Raw genomic sequence first — 22,805 nt, 5'->3', positions numbered from 1 at the left:
GCTAAGACATGCCAAGAGAGTACAACTTTTGAATCTGGAGTAATAAGGTAGTAACAGAGAACAGGAGGGTAGTGAGGAGTTCACAGGACTGAGATAAATGGTTCTGACTGTCCCTCTATGTGGCAGAATGTGCTCTACCAGTCTTCTCACAGATTTTAGTCATTTTATATCTTCTTCCTTTCTGTAAAGAAAAAACAAACAAACAAACAAAAAAAACAGAAAACAAAACACAAACAACCCACTGTTTTGAAAAGGTTTCAAATCTTTATATTCAGATATTCAGATATGGTCGCAGTCTTTTAAAAGGAAAGACTTGTAATTGCTAATTTGCCTGTCATGTTGTGTTTAAAATAGTCTGGATATAGAGAACAAGTTCTGTACTGTATTAAACTGCAGGGCCACGCAACTTAAGAAGATGAATTATGTTTATATATTATCTACCAGAATAATTGCTCTTCTTTGCAAGAATACTAAATTATTGGTGTAATAAAATAGCCGAGTTTAAAATAAATATCTCAATTCAATGCACACAAACAGGATAGTTTTTAATCAATGTAAATTAACTGAGGCTATATAACCTTCTCTCTAAATCTATTTTTTTCCTTTTAGATTTAAATAGTGTGTCATTGCTCTCTATAATACAGTCTAACTTCATGTTCGCTGGAGTCATTTTTTCCTTTATTGTCAGTTTAAGTGCTCTACAAATCCTCCCAAGTCTCCAGGTAAACATTATCATAACTACCAAAAGCTTTTTCTGTGGTTTAGTAGCAGCATCAATATCACCAGCAAATACATGGAATTCTTCTCAATAATCTCTTCTTCCTTGAAGACATAGGACAAAACGTGAAAAAGCTGGGACAGTGTCTTCCTGTCTAACAGAACACTTCCATTTACTATCTTAACCTCTATAGTCAAGTTTAAAAGTCATGATGCTAGTCAGATAGGTTCAGCTGAATTGTTTCATTTAATTTTACTTCATCTTATGTCTTTCATACACAGAATATTAGTGCTTTCTCATTAAAGATAAGAAATGAGAATGAAGTGCTGTAATAAATTGGGTACATTGCCCTCATACAACCAGAAATACAGATGATTTTTGAAGATTGGCTAAAGTTTGAAGAATGTGGGTAGCAATTGCGCACAGCAGGAAACAGTAAAAGATAGAGATTTGAGGAAATCTTTCCAGAACTAAATATATGACCTGTGCATTATCCACTTGAAAACACACAGCCCAGCTATACTAACTATTTATAATTTTCTCTTCGTATTGGTACTGCAAATTAAATAACAAAAAATGTTGGTTAAGAAAGTGATTATACATGCACTTGTTCAATTTATGCTTTTTTTTTTCCTGAAGTAGAGTTCTAAATGATAATGCAGGAGGAGTAAGACTAAGTCACAATATTTCCTCTCCAATCCTATCTTTTGTAGAACAAACTTACACTATTCACTATGCTATTGCCATCCTATTATGCAACATAGTTGTGAAATTCTTAGAATTTTTGTCAAGAGTGAAACTAGATAAAGAAAAAAAGAAAGAAAACCCAAGACATTTCAACAGCTGTGGAAGCAAAATTATTCCTATTTTTAGCATTCAAATATAAATACTAAAAATAACACAAGAAATAGAAACACTTGAAAAAAAGTCTGTAGAAATAAGGAAACACTTTGGAAATTGACAGGATTATGAATGGAAAAAAGAAGAAGAGATTGGATTCTGAGATTGTGTTTATGGAGTTAAAAATTCATCTCAGTATTCTGAGATAGATCAGAAAATCAGAGAAGAGTGATGTGGAATTCCTATAATGGATTCTGCAATCAGTAAATAAGGTTTTGCAAAGGATCTGAAAAGTGTACTGCCAAGTGACATTCACTAGAACTTAATTCACTCTCCTTTGACAACTAATATATGAGAAATTACTTGCAAACCTTATTGTATATGATTGAAACCGTCTAGTAGTTTGTAGTACTAGAAGTACTACAACAATACTTCCTTTCTTATAGTTATCCAGGAATAAGCCAAAACTGATTAAGAGCCCCAGGATTTGGCCCTCTATTTTTTTAAAAAAGTAACTCTTCAAAGAGATGATTCTGAGTCAAAGTTACAGCTCTATGCTGCTCTCAGACTTCATTGGTATGAATCCAATTATTAACTTGAATTTTACCACTGCACTTACTGTAATTGTTTCTAAATCCTGAATATAATTTTAGATATTGAAATCCTGAAAAGATTACTTCTTTGTTTCACCTTAAAAAGTAAGAAGAAATAAAAGAGCTGGCAAGAAGGAGTAACACGGAATATCTGATTTGCACATGGAATGAGCATACTAGTACCTTAAGGACATTGTCGTCTTCCCTTTCTATTTCTTTACTTTATCTTACCAGATATATGTGAAATGGTGTCTGAATTTACCACTTCCTACAGTAACTTTGAAATGTGAGTTTCTGCTGAAGAGAAGTAAACCTCAGATCTCAGCCACTGAAAATTTCAATGTCTTTTACTCAGCACTGAAGACCTCAAAACCAGACTACTTGATTTTTCCGAGAGGGAAGGGTGTTATCCATACACAATAAAAGAATTAGAAGTCTATGGAGAAAGTATTTTATTATTTGAAGACTTTCTTCAAACAGTTATCCCTGGACATTACATTTATTGCTAAATCTACACTCATTGCTTTTATTTAATGAAATGCATCTTAAACAAATGTGTTTCTGATAGTTCTGTCACTTTTTCCCTTTTTAAAAGATGAGTAATAAATGCATTAATCATAAGTGTTTGTTCTGTAAGCACATATGTATCTTCATGGTAGTAAGGGACACTAAGTGACATAGGAATTAAATATTATGTTCAGGGTTACCATAAAAGATTAAATGTAGACAAAGGTTCTATAAAATATATTAAATTGAAGCCAAAGTTAACATGCATGCCCATCGATCCTTAGATATATTACAAACTAGATAGAAGATAACTTGGTAGAAAACTGCCAGTAAAAATACTGTCATAAAATTTCATTGCCAAATGACTAGGTCTAAAGTTAAGCTTATAATTTATACTTGAGAAATAATCTTTGTGAGACATTGTGCACTAAAACAGTTGCTGTTGCTAGAAGGTGTCTGTGTTAATTCTTGGATCCTCAAGATAAAAGCTCCATTCATAAATTATTTTTTGAACAATTCTTGAATGAAAGTACTTTGAAGTGGATTAATTTGTCAGAAAGAAAACTTGGAATTAAGAAGCTAATACCATTTAAAGAACACAAGTTAGCACTACTTGAAAGCAAAGTCATTCCTCACAGAAGAGCATTTTTTTTTTTTCATTATTGATTCAATTTTGGGTAGAATAGAATCAAGAAAATATCAGGAGCTGAAAGAAGGAAAGGAGCTGTGATTCTAACAAATTACATTATTTAAAAATTAAGCTGTGGCTTGCTGTAAGAGAACAACTGAGCCAAAATCCATAGTGGAACAAAGGTTTTGCTAGGAAAGTGTGTCAAAATCCTTCTTCAATTGCCAAGTGGCTAACTGTTAAAAGAGGAGGGACAAGGAAATGATTTTGCTTAAAGAGAGTTGTAAGTGAACGTGATGACAAATGTTTAGTGCATGGCTAAAAAGATCTTGTATAATTATCTTCTAATTTTACAACAAATGTGGTTCAAGTAAACTATGGAAAACACTACAGAAAAGATTTTACTTTATCTCCCTTCCTGTTTTCATATATAAGTAAAAGGTTACTTTCCTTTCTCAATACCCCTAAAGCACTTCTACAGTCTTTCTTCTCATCTCAGCAATTCCTATAAGTCCCTGTTTCTTAGAGTTCACACATGTAGATTCCTTATTCCACCCCTATACACATACCTAATCTCATTATGTAGTACTGTTCAATATTCTCAGTATTGGCCTCGTGAGGAAACACAACAAAAGTTGAGGAAAAAAAAACACCACACACAAAACAAACAAACAACAACAAAAAATCCCACAAAGTAAAAAGAGAGAAAAGTGGTAAACTGGTCCTGTACAATTCTATAATTTAGGTTAACATTTTTAGATTGGGAAGCCAAGAATTCTACAATATCATTTTTCTTATGCAATTATCAAACAAATCAAAAAGTGTAATTCCTGCTATTATTTTGGTAAAATCACCTTGAAAACATTTTTATTGTGTAGCCATGTCTCTTCAAAGAGAAGAGCCGGGATGTTACAAAGAATACTCGCTAAAACAAGGCAAAAGTCTGTAAACTTATTTTGAAAGGAAATTTGTATTCATATTAATGAGTAATGTGGAGCAATAGCAACAAACCTGTAGAACAAAAGAATTGGTACTGAGGCCTCAACTTTTACACTGCATGTGGTCTGAGTTTTATTTCAATATTCAGTCTGACCCTCCGGACCTCTTGTCTCCACCAGTAAATGGTTCAGAATGCTCCCTATCCTCGTTACTATTCTCAACTAAAAGCTAATCTAGACAGAGCTTGCAAGTATTAACACACACACACACACACAGGAAAAGGGAAAAGAAAAAATGGGGGAGTTTCCTCCTTTTCTCCCATTGTTCCATCAAAATATTTACAAAATGATGAAATATTTGTCCTTGGAACACATACCTGTGCAAAGGTTTGCATTGTTGACTTCACTATGGTTTCAATAAACCAGGCAGCAACATTATGGTAGAAAGCAGTGTGAATGCCTGAAGAAAAATTTGCAGAAAATATTTTATGGTCACAGTTTGCTGCAGGCTAACATTCATTGTAGACTTACAGAGTAGTCACAAAGTTAACGTGAACAGAAACACGTGTAGGAAAAATGGCATACTGTTTACAGATAGCCCACTAGTGTTCATCATAGCTGGCTTTTAGAAACACTTTGACGATATATTAGTGTGCCCAGAAAGAAAAAAAATAAAAATAAAAAAATAAATTGGCAAAATATTTTTTTTCAGAACAGTATAACTCTCCACATGAGTGTCACATAGACATTTTCTCTATATATAGTTTTTAAAGTAAAAAAAAAAAGAGCTAAAACAACCCCCCCCCCCCTTCACCTTATCTAGGTCAAGTTAGTCTACTGCCTTCAGTGTGAATACCCCTGTGTACAGGAGTTAGCTCACTGTGCCTCCAAACAAACCAGAAAGATCACTAGTTACAGATATAAATACTCAGACAATTTTCTTTTCTTCTCTGAGATGATAAAGTGAAGATTCTGTGTAACTGACTGTGCTGAACTCTAGCAGAAACAGCATCTTCATATTTTTTAGAAAAAAAACATACAACGTTTGTTATTACATTAAAAAAATTAACCTTCTCAACATTTTTCTTTCTGGCTTCAGTAACAAATTTTGTTTTTAAGCTTTAAAAAAATCAACACATTCAGGGATTTTTTTCAGATGCAATGAAAGAATAAAAATGTCATAGATTATGTATGAATTATTATAGCTGTACTATTCCACCATAGTTTCAACAAGCAAGGGATTTAATGTGTGAAGGCATTATCAGCAGTCTGCTTTCAGTACCTCATCATTTTAAAACAAAATTGACTTAATGGGCTGGATGAAAGATGGAGTTTCCAATTAGGGAGGAGGAAGTCATTGAAAAGTGGGCTGGTGGAATTTAGGCTCTTCTGAAATAACAGCATTCAGCAAACAATATTACTGTTTAAATCCAATATGTAATAAAAGAAGCAGATGGATGAAGTAATTCAGGTCAATATGGATATATAAGCTGTGTGGCATTTTGGCAAATGCACAGTTTGATACAGTTTCAACTATTCTGACTGCCTGTACAGGCTGAACAAATGATAAAAAGCAAGGCCCACCTCCAGTAATGAACCATATCAATGGCCACAAAAATTCCCCGGAGTATTCAGTTACACCTCTAAATATTAGGAAAAACATTGAAACACAACTCAGACATTCCCTGAAAAGCAAAACAAGATTTCTCACATTACTTACTGAAGAAATAGTACGGAATTTTGGAAAACAAACAAGCAACAACAAACCACAAGAAATAGCTTATATTACAAATATTCAGAAAACTCATTAAATTATTTTCCTGCTGCCCTGTGCCACATAGAAAATCTGGTTAATATCTGTCACTATTCTGCAAATCAATACCCAGTCTTACAATATTTCAACTTTACTGCCGCTTCTTAGAGGAGGCACCCTGGGAAGGGAATATCTCTGAATTTCCAAATTCAAGAGGTAGCGGTTTCAGTTGGTTAGAACATTTTCGGAGCTCTCATAACAGCATTGCAATTATTATGCAAGAACTTCTGCCTAGATATTGTTTTCACTGACCAAAATCTTGATGAGGACACACAAGTACTCACTTGTAGCTAGCTGCTCTCTTCTGGAAGTCTCACTTGTTCAAAACTGACCCCACTTCAAGAAGATGCTGAAATTCATCAGTTTGAACATTACTTCAAACTATGGGTTTTAACACTGCAGAAGGATTGTTGTCTGACTCTTCCCAACTTTAAATGTAATACATCTCTTCAGAATGACTAGACTATCATTTCCTGAGTAAAGCGTAACTTACTGATGTATCTACAGTACTGATATGAAACCTCAGGATGTTTTTCCACAGCACTTTAAGTCTGATCTAAAACAGCGCTGCCATAATTCTGTCAACTCCGTCTTTCTCTGGTAGTACATTCCTACTTCTTCCCTGATGCCAGCAATCATGACTGATGAATTATGAGGTGGAGAAGTTTGGGATCTAAATGGGGATGGGCTATTTCTCAGCAATTTTAACTCTGGTATGATACAATGCACAGACAACCAAAAGGAAGGGACTGCTTGCCTGGATAAGCATACTTAGTACCTTGCTCTTTATAAATTGAAAGCCACACAGGTGCAATCAGCAAGAGAACTGGGCACAAAACTGTGTTTGAAGGTCCTGTGACCACTGGTCATAGAGAGAATCAAGCCATATGGGATAACAGAGGTTTTATAGCAAATTCAGATTTTGTAGATCCCACAGCAATCCTGTGATGTACCTGCAACATATGTGATACTTCTAAAAACACCTAGGAAGGCTACTAGATGTGGTGTCAGAAGTATTCACCTGTCTCAGAGTTCAAAAGATAGTATGGATGAATGATGCAGGAAAAAAAACATGAGCACATGATGGAGTGAAGTCATGGTCTAGAACATGGTCTAGACTTTATATTTAGTTACGTGCCTCTAAACAGTTGACTACAGCAAAGAGCCACAGGTTCTATCTTTTGGCTGTTGCTGTTTTCTGGTATGATGTTGCCATCGCCAGAACCAAAATTAAATAACTGCCATGCTGGATAAATAACGGAGGCAGATGGAAGGACAAAAACAAGCAAAACAACAACAATCACAAAACAACAACAACAACAAGCCAAACCAACAAACAAAAAAAAAAACCAACAACATAAATATTAATGTCCACATGGCAGGAACTTGACATTAGAAGAGCCCTAAGGTGGGTCTGCCCCACATTTCCTCAAAATAAATATATCCCTGTCCTGAGTTTCAGTCTCTGAAGGAAGGTTTTATTACAACATGATAAACCTGAAAAAAAAAATATTGAAAAAATGACACCTTGAGGTCATCTAGGTGAGACAGACCTTGGGAGTGACAATCTGCCCAGTTACCGGTGTCCTCAGAGGGCAGCTCCTTGCCCCTGTTCTTTAGTGTCTTTGAGATGTAAATGAACCCCATCCCTTTTGCTGACCCCGGCTATGTCCCTCTCTCATCTCGGTGGCTTGGCTGTGTGTTCACCCCTTCCTGCTGCCAGAAACCTTGCTGTCAGCTCCCTTGCACCAACCTCTCACAGTTTTCTTTTTAAGAAGTCCAGAAAGCAGAGCATGTTTTACTTCTCTAAGTAAAAAAACATTCTCCTTACTAGAATAAGTGATCCATGGTACAGAGCCAGGGTACCCTGCACAACATTGTCTTCCCTCCTTTCCAACCCAGCTGAGTCTTCCATCCAAGTGCTGCACAGTACCTCCTCACAAATTGCTTAAGGAGCAAATTGAATACTTACAGTCTTCATCACAAACAGGATATGCCAAAGGCCCTGAAAAATGACCCATGTCCAGCAATAGGGATAAGTAAAAAAATTACCAGTTTTTTTTTTTCCGTGTGTGGTATTGTTGTTAGTAGTTGTTGTTGGTGATGATTTTTTTCTACTTTTAATTCTCTTTTTTTTAACTAAAAAAAGTAACCTGGAAGGAAATAAAACATTAAAATATGAGCTAATTATATAAAGTTCTATTAAATAACAAAATCAAAAAGTAAAGCAGAAATTACTTTAAAGCAAGTCTGTCAGTTTTTCACTCCAGGGTGCCACTTGACTCTGTGACATTTTACCACCATATTTGATTCTTTGTGTTTACAGAATTTTCTTTCCCAGGAGACTGCACACAGTTTCCCTATTCTCAAGAGAACAGTAACTAAATCAAAAATAGTCTTGCAACATACCAAACATACCAAAAGGTGCTAATCTGTAAGAAAGGAAGAATTTGAAAAATAAAAGAGGTTAAAATGAATTCTGCCCTTCTGCTCGGGTTTTGTGCTCAAGCCAAGCATCCATTTTTTTAATACTCAGTTAAAGACTTCCTACTGCTGCTTATGCCTGGACCACCTGTTCCCATCATGCACTCAGATCAGCAGGTTTTGGCACAGTGGGAAATAGTTCATAAAAATACTAGTTCAATATCAGGCATTTGGGGTGAGCAGTCTGAACCAGGTGACCTGAGTGCTATTTCATTGGCATGAAAAAACAAATGGTTAGGAGGAAGGAAAGAAGGACGAATACTGAGTAAAAATTGAGTACTGTATGTCAAGTTGGTGGAAGTGAAGAAAAGAGTTGGAAGGAAGTTCTAAACTGTATTTAACAGGATGAGGAGGGAGGAACGTGGATCTTAGTTTGTGGAGTATGAATGATGTTGAATAAAGAGGTGAAAGAGGCAATTTTTCTACTGATAGATAAGAATTGGAAGAGCAGGTGATAAATAATCTTATGCAAAGAAGAAATGGGTGGTATAAAAAAGAACAGAGATCAAGGGGAAAGGAGCAGGTGAAGTAATCAATGGCTAACGATTGAATAGGCAGGTTAGTTAGATAAATAATTCCAAGTGCCAGTTTTAAAAGCTCTCTGAATTATAAATTTTAAATCAACCCTTGCATCTGACCTCTAACAAAACTTTGTTATCGATAGCAATATATTCACATCTGGAAGAAAATATCCTGAAAGACAGTTACAAACCTTTTATATTTAGTTCATAGGAAACTCTTCTAGTTGCAAAGATGGAGATTTCTGGTCTTTTGTCTTTAAATTTCTCTCATTGTTTCAGACATTAGACTCTGCAAATAGTTCACATCTCCTCAGGCAATGAGTGAGAAAGTACTGCCATCCCAGGACATGAGGAGAAAGAGGGGCTCCTTCTCTTTTTGGGAGGAAGAGCTTGTCACTCACTCCAGTCATAACAGCAGGCCGGACTTCTGTCACTTGCTTTTTTCATGTAGAAAATATTTTATTCCAGGTCTCGGCACTGCAGTGTTATTTGGCACTCAATCCACAAGGTCATTATCCCACAAATAACACCATACTATCGGTCAATTCCAGACTTTTAAATAAGCAATATGAAATCTCATCCATTTCTTCCTCTAAATCTGAAAAAAAACAAGGTCTTTTTGTATCCTTTCACAATTTGAAACAGAATGTACAACCTTATCAGCTCAGTGTGCATTGCATATTTCCTGGTAAAACGAGAGGCTTTCTTGGGTAAAGGTAGCCTTCTCTGAAGAGAACATGATACTTCTTAGTTAATTGGAATGTTAGTTCTGGAACTTGAAGAGGGGTTGAGAGATGGGTTAAAAAGGCAGTTCTTTGTATGAAGCAGTTCACAAAGGTAGAAATAAATGAATACTGGAAAAGAATAACACTTTTTATGTGCCAGCTTGTATCTGGCAGGGCTAGTACAGACTCAGAGCCAGTAAAGCCCCCAAATCCCCCTGGTCATTCTCTCCAGTGTCTGTGCTCGCAGACTCACAATTATGGGCAAAAGGTGCGTCCATTACGGCTGGGAACGTACAGCTGGCTCTGATCCATAATGCTGAACAGTTTCATAATATACATAATGATTTCTTCATAGACTTTAAAAGCTTTTATAGCTCAAATGTTTCATCATCCATGGCAACCTGCAATACAGAAGACAATTGAGTGTTGGCACAATTAAATACATATATATATTATATTGACTAGGATATATATATATATATATATAATCCTAGTCAAAGCAGAAGTCTAAATTTTTAGTAAAGATGTCAGGGAATTAACACAACATGAACCTAAATAAGTATTACAGGAAAATACCTCCTACTTAAAATGCATACCTTCCTTTAGGATTCTGCTCATCTACATACCACCACGTTCTTTTTAGATTTCACCGTGCTGATATCAAGAGTCATTGTTGAATTTAAGACAATTTTCTGAAAGAAATTTGGATTTTCTTAGTACCTGAAACCGGAATTAAAAATGATTCCTCTGTTTCTTTGTTACACAGGATTGAGCCCTTTATAACAATGCCTTTGTGGTGTCTTGCCACTTAAAAAACTCAGTACACAGAAACAGGTAGAAATTGTTCACATTTTCTATTGAGAAAACACACTACATTGCACTGCTTATTAAGCTGTAGAACCTGTTTTTTTCTATTCTTTTCTAGGAACAAGGATTAAGTTAGTCTTCAGAGAGCTACATTTATTTTGTTATTGTCATTTCTTGATGAAAGTAGAACTGTAATACTGTTTTCTTTGAGTGATGCCCGGCTGACTCATGGTTCTTTTGTTTGCACCGCTACAGAGAATTTAGGACATCTGCCCCTGCATTTTTGTTGGTTTGGATCCCTCCACTAATCCTGAACAAATGCGTATTTCCTACACTTTCTGACATCATCAAGCTGGCAAATGTCTCTTCCAATTTCCGGAGCAAACCAAGACACTGGCATGGCTTTCTTGAATGGTAAATATCATCACTGGCGTGTAACAGCTGAGAATGTTGCCTCCAGCATCTGCCCACATGCTGAAGCACTATCTGGCACATCCACAATCTGTCTGCTACCAGCAAATTGTAAAACAAACAAATCAAAACAAACAAAGAAACAAAAAACCACCTCTCAACACTACCAAAACTTTCAGCTTAAAGTGAATTTAGCCCTTCCTTTAACAAATACAAGAACATTACCATATCTGCTTCAAAAAAATAAGGTTAACAAGGAGAAAATCACTTATGCTACCCACACTCTGGTTCCTTCAAAGCTGCAAACATGATACAATAACAGAGGAAGAAATTATGTCAAATTTTGTGTGGTTACTGTTGCTTGGGAAACCACTTCCTTGGTAACTACAATACATTCTCAGCACGTCTCAATATCAATTTCTCTCCGTCTCTGAGAGACACAGACCTGCAGTATTGGTGTGAAGACAGAAAAAGAAAAAAAAAAACACAATAACAAAACCAACCTGAAGGAAAAAGGAGAGAACGAGCTAAAGATTTGCTGTTGTTGTACTTTCAGATATGTCTAAATGAAAAATAACATAACTGAAAATATAATTGGGAGCTGTTTTTAACATTGTTAGGAGGCGAAATTGCTGATATATGTCAATAAGTGTGTCTGGAATCATAAGCATGAGGTTGGAGACAGGTGCTCGTGGGGCTCTGGATTACTGGCACAGTGGCTGGCACAAAGGTGGCTGTTGCTGCCATTTTCTCCTCTCTGATCCACCATTTTTCAGGGCATTTGTTACTGAACCAACACGATGTTGCAGAATTCAGCTTCAGAAAACGTCCCTTAAAATAATTTCTTAGCATTTAAAAATAATTTCTTAGCAAAATCACTATAAAACAAAAAATATCATAAACCACAGAATTCTCTTACAGACTGCTCTAGAGTCATGGCTACAGGAAACAGTGAACTTCTCCATCTCAGCAAATATGGAAACTTAAATAAGAATGTTAAACAAATACTTTAAATCACCCCTGTTATCACTGTAACAATGCATTCTTTTTATATATATCTGTATGGATGTGTCTGTACATAGATGCACACACACACACTCCTGCTGTATTTAGTTCTTTTGTTGCTATTTTTGCAGACAAAATAACTAACTGGCTGAAGTTCTTTTTGTTCTCATGGGGCAACATCATCCAAAACCATTAATAGTGTCATTTTAACACCCTTAGTTCAAGCAAGCCTTCCACCCACAGTCCAAATGGTGGAGGATATACGTAAACCACAGCTCTTCCAGGAATTCAGTAATTTACCAAGTCAGTGGAAACATTGCTGCTAAACTACAGCAATATACTCATCCATTTCCTAGTGCTGATTCCTGGATTAAATATGAGGACAAATTAAGAAATTTGAAAACTGAAGACTAGACTTTAAAGTTTGGTCTCTGAAAAAGCAGTTTGTATGATATCTACAATATAATGTACGGCTAGTTGGGAGAGGGCAGGAGGAATACTTTTCTTATTCTGATTACTAGAAAAGAGATGATGGAGGGATACAGTAGAGCTATGTGACAGTAATGGAAAGCATAGGAACTCTTTCTGTGATCATCACCTGGGTCAGCACTAGTTCCTCTCAAAGTATGCCTTAATTTAGAAAAATAAATGAGGCTGTCCAGAAGAGTTGGGCTGATAGTCTATTGGGCTACTCTTCCCAGGTACTTGAAATACATTCTTCAGCATACGCTTATTGCACTTTGAGAACGAAAATGACAGTGGGAAATGCAAAGTCTTCCACATTACTGCCATAGCACTTGAAAAGATTTGGCAGTACACCTTTCTCTCCCTGTGGAAGTTTAGGTACTCTATCCAAAAGCACCAAATAACCATTAGTTTCAAAATTATTCAGCTATGGATGCCATGAAAGCTCTAGCGAATGTGAACTGTAGGTCATCTGATGTATATTATTGTTACCAAATTAATTTTGACAAAAAGTTACATATATGGAAAAAAATGATAGCAGAGGGGCCAAATCAAGATTGTATGTTTGAAGTCTCTATATGCTGACATTTAACCTTCCCTGTCTTTAAATGTGAGCTAAATGAGAAACTGCCAGTTTCATTAGGGTGACATTCTGATTTTCTCACAACACACTGGGTGACATCTTACTTCAACAGCATCCCATTCACTCTGGGTGAGAGGACTTACTAGAAACATTTTAGACAAAGAATAATCTAGGAAAAAAAAAAACCTGTAGAAACTTGACTGAAAAAAAATCACTCCTGTATTGTCTCACATATTTTAGTTTACGATCAGATTATCTGTTCCTCTTCTGTTAAATAGACAGATACCACTGATTCTTGTGTATTGCTGGCTTGATTCATCTAGCTCTTTAAAAGTCACTGTTTGTATATTTAATTTCTCAGAGGATGATTCAGTTATGTCTACAGTCAATGGAAGTCAAGTGAGATAATTACTCTTGCCTCCCAAATATTCACTTGCAGGCGTATCAGGTTTCTATGACTTTTTTTTTAATTTATGTTTGCAAAGATATGCAATGTCTCTTGCACAATGAGGTATACGTTAATACCTTTATTTGCAGCATGTTAAAAGATGAATGGGAGTTTATTATTTATTCTATGTTAAAAGAACTTCTCTTTTATTTCTATTGCAATGCGGGACAGTATCATCATCCCTATTTCTAAAATAGTTTCATTACAGAAGTCTATCTTTCTCCTGAAATGTTCAGTGCCTGTCTGTGAAGCTTTCCAAACCATTCACAGCAAGCTGTACTGCTCTTAAATATTAGAATACACTGATAAAATTTCAAAAGAAAGGCTTTTTAAAACATAAAAATCCTCTGAAGTATTTTTACATACAAACATATTAATTGAGAAGGGCTTTACAGAGTAAATCTGCACTGGACTAGCAGTGATTCCTAGCCAGAGCAAGGATTTACACAGAACAGGGACAAATCTCTCTCTCTCCTGTGCCTTTAGTGGAAGTCCTAATCACTGGGCTATTGGTATTCTGCGCCATTTCCCGTACTTCTTTAAATATTCATCAAACTAACGAAGGGTGATTTGGAACATTGCCCATGACGTTAACGAATCAGGAAGCACAACATCTCAAACCTCAGACTCCCAGCAGCTATTCCATTGTTGCTCTCTCTGATGTTTTCACAAACTTAATTTGCACAGTCTTAATTTGCTTCAGTGCAGAATAAAGAACGAATGTCAAAGCCTTATAATTTTAACAGAGCTACCAGTTTTCAATCAGCCTTTCCTACCTTTTCTAAAGATTTTTCCTATCGCCCAGCAGAGTCACATTCTCATAGACAAAACCTGAACACAGTCCCACAGAAACAAAAGTTTTCACTGAACAAGGATAAACAAGCAAGTAATTTGTCCAAATGCTAACTAACCCCCACCCTCCCCACAGCCCGTAGTTGCAGGGAACTCAAGCAATATCAGCTCCAGACAAGCTGATTTTGCAGAGAAGAATGCTAGACCATTTGGGCCAAACCAAGATCTTACCTTTCCAAACATCCATCTAAACCCCAGCAAGGAGCCACAGGTGGCACCTTGAAGGCAGTAAGGCAACAGACCAAGTCCAGAGAACACCACCAGGCAGTGGGCGCAACTGTTACAGTGGCAAAGCAAGGATCTTTCAGAGAGAAGTCCACAGGGTTTTAACAAGACTTTCATCATCTTCAGCTCGTAACTTCCTCTCTTTTGACACTTGCCCATCACCGCCATGATGCAGGCTTTTCTCCCAAGTTTCTCCATTAAAAATGCCTTTTTTTTTTTTTTTTTTTAAATATCGCCCCTACTCTGTCACCCCTTGTTTTTACTGTTTTGTTTCCACTTGAATGTGTTTTTTATCTCCTTCATCTGTAAGTTTGAGGGGGAAAAACATATAGATGCTATCGTTCTGCTCCTTTTCCTTGCGTGTTTCATCCACTTCTCTATTCATTATCATTTAAAAAACAAATACAGACCCCTCCTCCTAGACATGATTATTACTAAGAAATAGTAACTAGATTTTCTACTGGTGGTAACTTAAATGCAATTGAACCAGTGGTACCTGCAGGAGGCAGATTTTCAAAAATTAGTCACATTAAGTTAGCTGAAAGCATTCCATACAAAATGGTTCCTCTCCTGATGAGCAGCAGTTGTCATCCCAAATGGCACAGCACACTCTGTACAGCTAACCATTTCTGTCTTCTCTTTCTTAATTACTACCACAGTTGCATGGCCATATTCTCTAAGATCTCATCAGGGTGAATTTGTAGCAACAAAATTTCATATGAATAGTGTTACAGACCATTGCATATTCTCAAACTACTTTCTAAAGCAAATATGTTAAAACCAATGCAAATAAGGTTACTGCTAAATAGTCTGTCTACCATTAGATTATTTGCTTTTTCTTTCCAGCCTCATAAATAATACTCTTTTTACAGAGTATTCCTGTAACTGAAAAGGTTTATGATACATCTGTTAATGTTTCTACCACAACCAAATGCAGAATGTGCAGAACAGAGCCAGTGATCTTTGCTCTCATGTTTTGAAAATTCAACAGCATGATTAGCCAGGCTAGGTAAAGAGAGAGATGAAAGGGAAATACAAAAAGGATCTATAAAATCTTGAGTGCTATGGAAAAGATTAGGAGCAGCATTCATTATTTATTTTAATAAAATGATGGTGAGCCAAATGGAGAAGCTTCTTCACACAAACTCAGCTGTAGAGATTATTGCTAATGCATTGCATAGATTCAGAAGTTTATGTAGATTCAAGAAGTATATAGACTAACTTGTGGAAGGAGAATCACAGGATAAGCCATCTCTGATCCCCCTAATACCTTTTCATGGCCCCATACCACAGAGAGAATGCATTAGATAATCGTATATAGACCAGCCCAACAGAGCCTCTAAAAATGTAAAGCTCCAGCTGGTAACTTGGACCAATAATTTAGGACTCTATCTATGTGATTTAAACACCATTAGGGTTTCATAATGCCTGCCTGTAACGAGAGGAATCTTTGAAGTTCAATGATGACTGCGCTGAAAGTTTGAGCAGGCTCTTTATAATCTAGATCATAATCAGTATCACAGAGAATGCAGGAACCATCATTTACTCTTATTTCTACAGGTAGTTAATGTATGTCTCGCTTTCCAGTTTCTCGTAGACTTATAGCTCTATATCTTCCCTTTATATGTTTTTCCCTATATAATTTTCACGTAAATTTGACTTATGCCTTCAAGTAATGCTAAACACACAAATCATTTTAGATACTTCATTTTCTTAACATTGACATCACATTTATTTTAGATTTCCACAGAAGTGGATAAAGGGATAGTCTGATCAAAAATACTATTTTTTTTCCCTTTTACATATTCATCCAAACACACAACAGTAACATGACACTGTACATATAGAACATACCCATGATTTTGGGTATAAAAATAAGGTAAAAATTAACAGTTTGCTACAGGATCAATACTCTATGCACAGATCACTACATTTTTAAGTTTTTTTTTTTTTTAAACACTGTATGATATTTAAGTATGGCCATCATAAGTCAAAAGTGACTTTGCCTTTAGCTGCTGGCTATACTCTGTACTCAAATACTGCCCAAAATACAGTTGGCTTCCCTGCTGCAAGAGCACACTAAAGACTTGCAGTCATCTGCTTGTCCTCAAGGTCTCTTAGGCCCTTTTCTCCAAAGGTGACACTTCCTAAAGGTAGAAAACTGCTACTTACAGCATAAGCACTCCATTAAACCTGATTTTCATATTCTTATCCACTTTTAAAATATTGATATTTATGAAGGCTGGAAAAAAGCCCTTTTCACCATTATTTTGGATTATTTTAAGCGCCTCCTACATAATCATCAGACCTAGCAAAAAAAATGCTTGTGTTACCGAATCTGACAGTGATCTTCATTTAGACTGTTGAATTATTTTCCTACCCAGAAGTAGTCCAAATAATGATGCAGAACAGTACTATATTTCCAGCTGTATTCGTAGCTCAGTAATTACAGCCTACATTAACCTTTTCTCCATTCAAAAACTAACCTATGAAAGCTCTGGTTCTTCATTAAAATGAGCTTAAGAAAACATTTTTTATAATTTATGAACCTTCAGGTTATGCATGAACTTTCCTGATGTCCAGATGATCAAAAGGAGTTTATTAGCTCCCAGACTTTACACAGCCTGCAAGGAAAGGTTCAGGTTTATAAATCCTCAAAACTTTATTTCCTTCCCTTGCCCCAAACTCTTGACATTTTCTCTAATGTCATTTGAAATGGTAGCATATATACTGTCCATTTCTTTGAGTTTCACTTAAGCATGTCTTTTCAGTGCAACACTCTAAAGACAAAAGGAAGCTGCAAATGCATGTAAACTTTTTTTTTTTTAAATGCAAACACAGGAAGATACGTTTAGCAAATTCCTTAAGGAAAATATTTGTTAAGGAATATGTTTTACTATGTATTTTGGTGTACTTTCAATTCTTCAGAGGAACAAACCTGATTTAGACCCAACACATTTTGAAAATATTTTAAGTTCAATTGGAATGCATCTCTTCCTGTCCACTGTTGATAAGAGATACACTTAATCTAAATCTATTTAAAAACGAAAGGGACTGGATGCACAATATTGTAGAAAGATCAGGATAACCTGACTTTGAAATTTTAAATGAAGACATTGAAATCCTTTGGGATTTTAAATGAAGACATTGAACCCTTTGGGTTTCTTAAGCAGAACCTCAGTCCTCTCCTGTTCCAGAGAGAGAGGATTATTTTCTGCAGAAAGCTCCAAAGGAAGATGAAGGGGTAGGGGCTGGGACAGCTTGATGTTTACTATTGCAAAGACCATCACTGAAACATAATTCTAGCCCAACATTCAGCTAGTGTAATGCGATGTCAAGACACCTGGAGGAAGAAAACATACTTCTGTCACCCATCTCTGCCTATCCAAGAGGGGAAATAGAATCTGTGGAGAGATGAGTCCATTATCACTGCCCATAACTTCACTTCCACAGTTATCAGGACCAATGGCTGTCGTGCCATTTTCTCAGGACAAAAATCATGTAGAATCACTTAAGCTTGAGGAGATGTTTCTTGCCTGAAAGGATGCAATTTGTTAAAGTCTAAAGAAGAAAAAAAAAATCGAAGCAAAAATCCTTTCCATTTAACATGCTTCTCTTCTTTCATATAAGCTTGTAAACATCTACTCTACACTTGTAAACATCAACTCTCTTTAATAAATTATCAGCTATTTGACCATGTAAGGAAGCCACATCAAATAGTAACATAATAGTCCTCCCATATATTCTTCTCTTTACAAAATAAGGAAGCTTTATGGCAGAATTCATAGGAATGTACTTCTTGTAGATAATGGCTTATAGTATATAGTAACCTGAAGACATTTTGAGCCTGAGTCTTCTCTCTTTCTCTCCTCTAAGAAGAGGGGTGACAGTTGCGCTTTGCTTTTTTCATTTTGTTAAAAACATGCTGGAATTTGGAAGGATTCGTCTCACATCCTACTTCAATGATGATTAAAAAAAAAAAAGCTTTTAAAACAGCATCATAGGGCATATTTTGAAACTGTGCAACTAAACTGCCATTATCTGTACGTTAGGACAACTTTTGCTTCACAGTCTTTTCTATTTGCTGTGCTGTTTAGTAGCAGAAGAAGCTATAAGCTCCAGCAGCCAATCTGCCACTGTTGTCTTTTTATACAAACTGAGAGAATTTACATGGGTTGACAGACAAAATTGCCCTTTGTATGCTTTGTCTGTAGGGGAATTTGCGAGTATGTCCAAGTTTTATAAAATAATGATAATCATACTATACACCAAGCACAAAGGACAGATTTTCCCAGTCTTTTCCAAGCAAGTTAAAACTGTGGACAAACAGAAAATAACAGATAATACTTAAAAGAAAACCAACCCATTTATGCATCAAAATTAAAGCGGGTCACTCTGCAATGTATAGCACATTTTTACTGGATATAAATTTAGCAGCTCTCTGCAGCACTATGCATGACAGCAGTCTTGTGATATTTCAAGTACAGAATGGGTCCCTGGAGACATTATGTAATTTATAATGGACTAACCATAATAAACTATAGCAGTCAGAAAGGGAGCTGCTTCCAATGAAATAAGGCATGCTGGTTCATTTGTCTTATAGGAAGGTCCTGTTGAAGGTCTAGCTTTTCTGAGGTCAGCTAGGAGGCTGGTTAGTTGTTAAAAATATTCCAAAATGGAGTCTCTCCTTTCAGAGAGTAAGAAATTGAGAGAGGGAAAAAAAAAATCAACAAAACAAAGGGGAAAAAAAACCACAACCAACAACACACAAATACAAAGGATCCCAGTACACTTCTTCCATCAACTAATAACACCCCTGTCCCCCAAGTGCACAGTAAATGCCTTACTGTTCTTTGTGCTGGCAAGGCTGTATCATAATTGGTGCAGTAACAAAATCCAGCAATACCTGCAGGATCATACGTACTGTCTTCCTCGGGTTTTGCAGCAAATTAATTAGATGCCAGCTGTCTACAAAGTCTCTCTTTATTTTTGACACATCTGTAACTTCATTTTTTCCACACAGTCCTTACAGGAAGACTGTGGGTGTCTGTTTGCTCTGTTCATAGCTACTGAGGGTTGATATCTAACAACTCACGCTCCAATATGAGAACTGATAAGAAAATTAAAGGTGCTGTTTTCCAAAACACAGATGTATCTAGCATATCCACTCAGCACTGGAATCTACAAGGGCCACAATTAATTAAAGAATTAGGTTAACCTAATGGTATTCAAGACCCAGAATTTAATTTCTGGATCCTAAATTCTTATAGGCCTTTGATGACCTGATAATCTAGAAAAGATATTATCAGCTTGGATCTCTGAAGAGAAAGTTTCATTTGACTTTTTCCCATTATGGCAGTTGATCATTTGAAATAAATGTTAAAAAAAAATTTGCTCTAGTTACACCATATTTTTCAGTTACCACTTAATGATACAATGAAGGCACAAGTAATTAAAAATATACTTAACATTAAATGTAATAAATTAAAATACTTAATATTTAATTTAACAATAGTTATGAGAGGTAAAGGGCTGCAGTAAATCTTGTAGGACTGTTCTGTTGCAAGTTGTTAGCAGGTGTCACTGACCTAGGCTGTGCCGTGTGCTCAAGGTGTTTCTCCTTGCACTTTGGTGCCGTCACTCACTCACATAACACCAAATGTGAGGACAGCAGAGGGCATTTTTCTCTTCAAGGAGTTAAAAAGGGAGATGCCACATGGGATACAAACCTCAGGCAAATCCCCATCTGACAACAGGCTTATTGTCTAGCTGCCAAAAGTGTTTAGAAATCCAAAAACATCTTTTTGAGTTCAAAACATGCAAAAGCTATGGTAATCTTGATTTAATTCCTCAAAGCAAATTGACCTGGGTACAACAAACATAGTGCAAAATAATTGATTGCGCTTTGCAGACGTGCATATTCATGGATCCTACCTTGCAGCAAGCAGAGAAGTTGAGGAGGCCAGGTCTGCAGAAAGAGCACCACGCAGGCACCCAGTACTCACGCTTTGCTAGGTCTCAGAGCTTTGAGCATATCTCATATAAGAATGTTAAACAAACAAACAAAAAAAAGACAACCAAATCAGTTATACAGTGTACAGAATGAACCAGAAACTTTAAGATTATGGCCACCAAAGCAGGCAGACTGAAAATGCCAAGTCATTGCTAGAGTTTTCTTGTCCATTCCTACAATCCTGATTCCTCATCATGCCAAACCAAAGTGTTTGAGAGGGAAGCTGACTGCTGAGCTGAAGTGCTTAGCTTTTATTTTTTCCAGAAAGCTTGGTGGAAAAAAAAAGATAACATCTTAGCAAATTTAACACAAACACCAACATTTGACATTAAAAATGAAAAAAATGTTTTAGTTGAAAGTAAGAATAAAATCTCCTAGAAAAGAAAATCACTTCCTTAGGATGTTAAAATAACTTTTTTTTTAAGAAGTGTTAAATAACGTACTAATATGATAATGTTCCTTTTTTTTTTTTTAAAGCTTTCCTAAGATAAATATTTTATATAAATTTAAATCCAAAAGCATCACAAAAGTTTTCAAGGGTATGAAATAACGAATACCAAGTTTTCAAAAATAAATATCCACAAAGTATATATTTTTTCATAAATATTTTTGATAGACATAGACTCATCCAGGAAGAAATGAACAGTGTTTTCTCCAAGCAGTCACTGTTAGGCAGTACAGCTATCAACAGGGATATAACTTTTATAACAGACAATCATTGCATCTTCACAAAGCAAAGTGTTTGGGAATGTCAAATTTAGACATCTTGCTAATTAAAAAACCAACAAACAAACAAAAAACTCATATATTATTTTATGCATTATGATTCACTGACAAAGAAATGGTTACCATGTGCTTTTAAGCTGGGAAAGTACTGGCACAATTCTTATCCTCTTTCAGAGTGGATCTCATAAACACAGAAAGTAGAGAGAGGCATTCTGCATCTACTAAAGAATAATGGTGCAGAGTTTTTATAAAATGACTTTTCAGAGTAATATGTACAGTGGAATAATATACATCATTAGAATTAAATAGCTCACTTTAAATCTGCCACTAAGGAGCAAAGCCAGATCTGTTCCCAATACCATAGAGATTTTGCATACAGTGTAGTTTCCATTTAGCAATGTGTGACTTCTTACAAAATCTAAGCAAGCTGTTTGAGTTTATAGGCTAACAGGTTTGCATCGTTATGTCCATTATTATTCAAGGAGAAAGATCTTCCCTCCCCTCCCTTGCTGTTTGAACCACTTTGACAACTTTCAAGGTGTGCCCAGTAAAGAGAAATGATTGGTTTTATACATGGTGTTTAACCCCTTGTGAAATCCTTTTGGGCTGAACCTGCTCACCTGAGCAAAGGGAGCAGGATTTGGTATTTGTTTTCAAGCACTCTCAGCTGTGAAGTACACTCCTAGGGAAGACGCATGGACTTATGCCAGACATCCTTCCTGCTCATCAGCACCAGGAGGGCTTCCCTGACCCATGACTTCCTTGTAAGCAATCTGAGTCAGGGAGGGAGCAGGTGATGGATGGGCAGGCTGCAGTTAATAGACAGAAATATGCTATGACAGAAAAACAGCCTGAATTTAAATTAAAGTCTTCTAGCATGAGTGAGAAATTGTACTTTATATTTTATTTGCCTCTTCTATCCATTTTTTATTTTTATTTTTATTAAATATTTCTTGCTTTTATAAATTTCCATTTGGATCTCATAAAAAGGTGTTTTTTTGTTGTTTTGTTTTGTTTTTTCCCTCTTTCTCTTATCCTTAATTAGTGTGAATGTCAAACTTGTTCAGTAATCATGTAGCTTTGGGTAGTAATGAAGGCAAATAAATAATGCTTAACCTTTCACAGAGAGATCTGGAGACCCTTCCAAAAACAATTAAGGCTTGTATGATTCACAGGAATTAACAAAGGTCAGCAAGTTAAGTTTCCAAACTTGTGTAAAAACAATAGCATTAAAATAAGGGGGGGTGAGGGTGGGGAACAGATAGCCTGTCCTTCCTACAGTCTTAAACCCCTCTAATTTTAAAGCATTTGTTATGAGTCGGAGAAATTAGGCAATGTTGATTAGATGCTGATGTTGCTTGGGAGGATTTCCCATGCTGTGGTTCTCTTGCTCTTTTCTTATCCAACACTCCTTGTGAATTTTCTTCTGCATGCTTGGCACACACTTTTCTTTCAGATAAGTTTTGATGCAAAAACAATTTGATGTGTCTGGAAACATTGCAG

General features: G+C 36.0%; 1 long non-coding RNA gene across 3 annotated transcripts; it reads right to left on the bottom strand.

The window, feature by feature from the left end:
• Positions 1–48: 48 nt before the first annotated feature.
• Positions 49–22,535, bottom strand: LOC125182882 (uncharacterized). 3 transcript variants are annotated; one of them, XR_007163568.2, is made up of 9 exons: positions 21,617–22,535; positions 21,426–21,523; positions 20,498–20,599; positions 10,021–10,168; positions 9,234–9,640; positions 8,090–8,190; positions 5,809–5,909; positions 4,602–4,684; positions 49–181 (listed from the first exon to the last, which is right to left on the bottom strand). It is a non-coding gene; the product is annotated as an uncharacterized lncRNA (long non-coding RNA). The 3 variants fall into 3 exon arrangements; XR_010825003.1 differs by lacking the exon at positions 9,234–9,640; XR_007163569.2 differs by lacking the exon at positions 21,426–21,523.
• Between the last annotated feature and the right edge of the window lie 270 nt (positions 22,536–22,805).

This window comes from Anser cygnoides, chromosome 14 (assembly GCF_040182565.1).
Source record: "Anser cygnoides isolate HZ-2024a breed goose chromosome 14, Taihu_goose_T2T_genome, whole genome shotgun sequence".
Lineage (NCBI taxonomy): Eukaryota > Metazoa > Chordata > Aves > Anseriformes > Anatidae > Anser > Anser cygnoides.
Note: the sequence above shows the minus strand (reverse complement) of the source record. Positions and strands in the feature narration are given on the sequence as shown.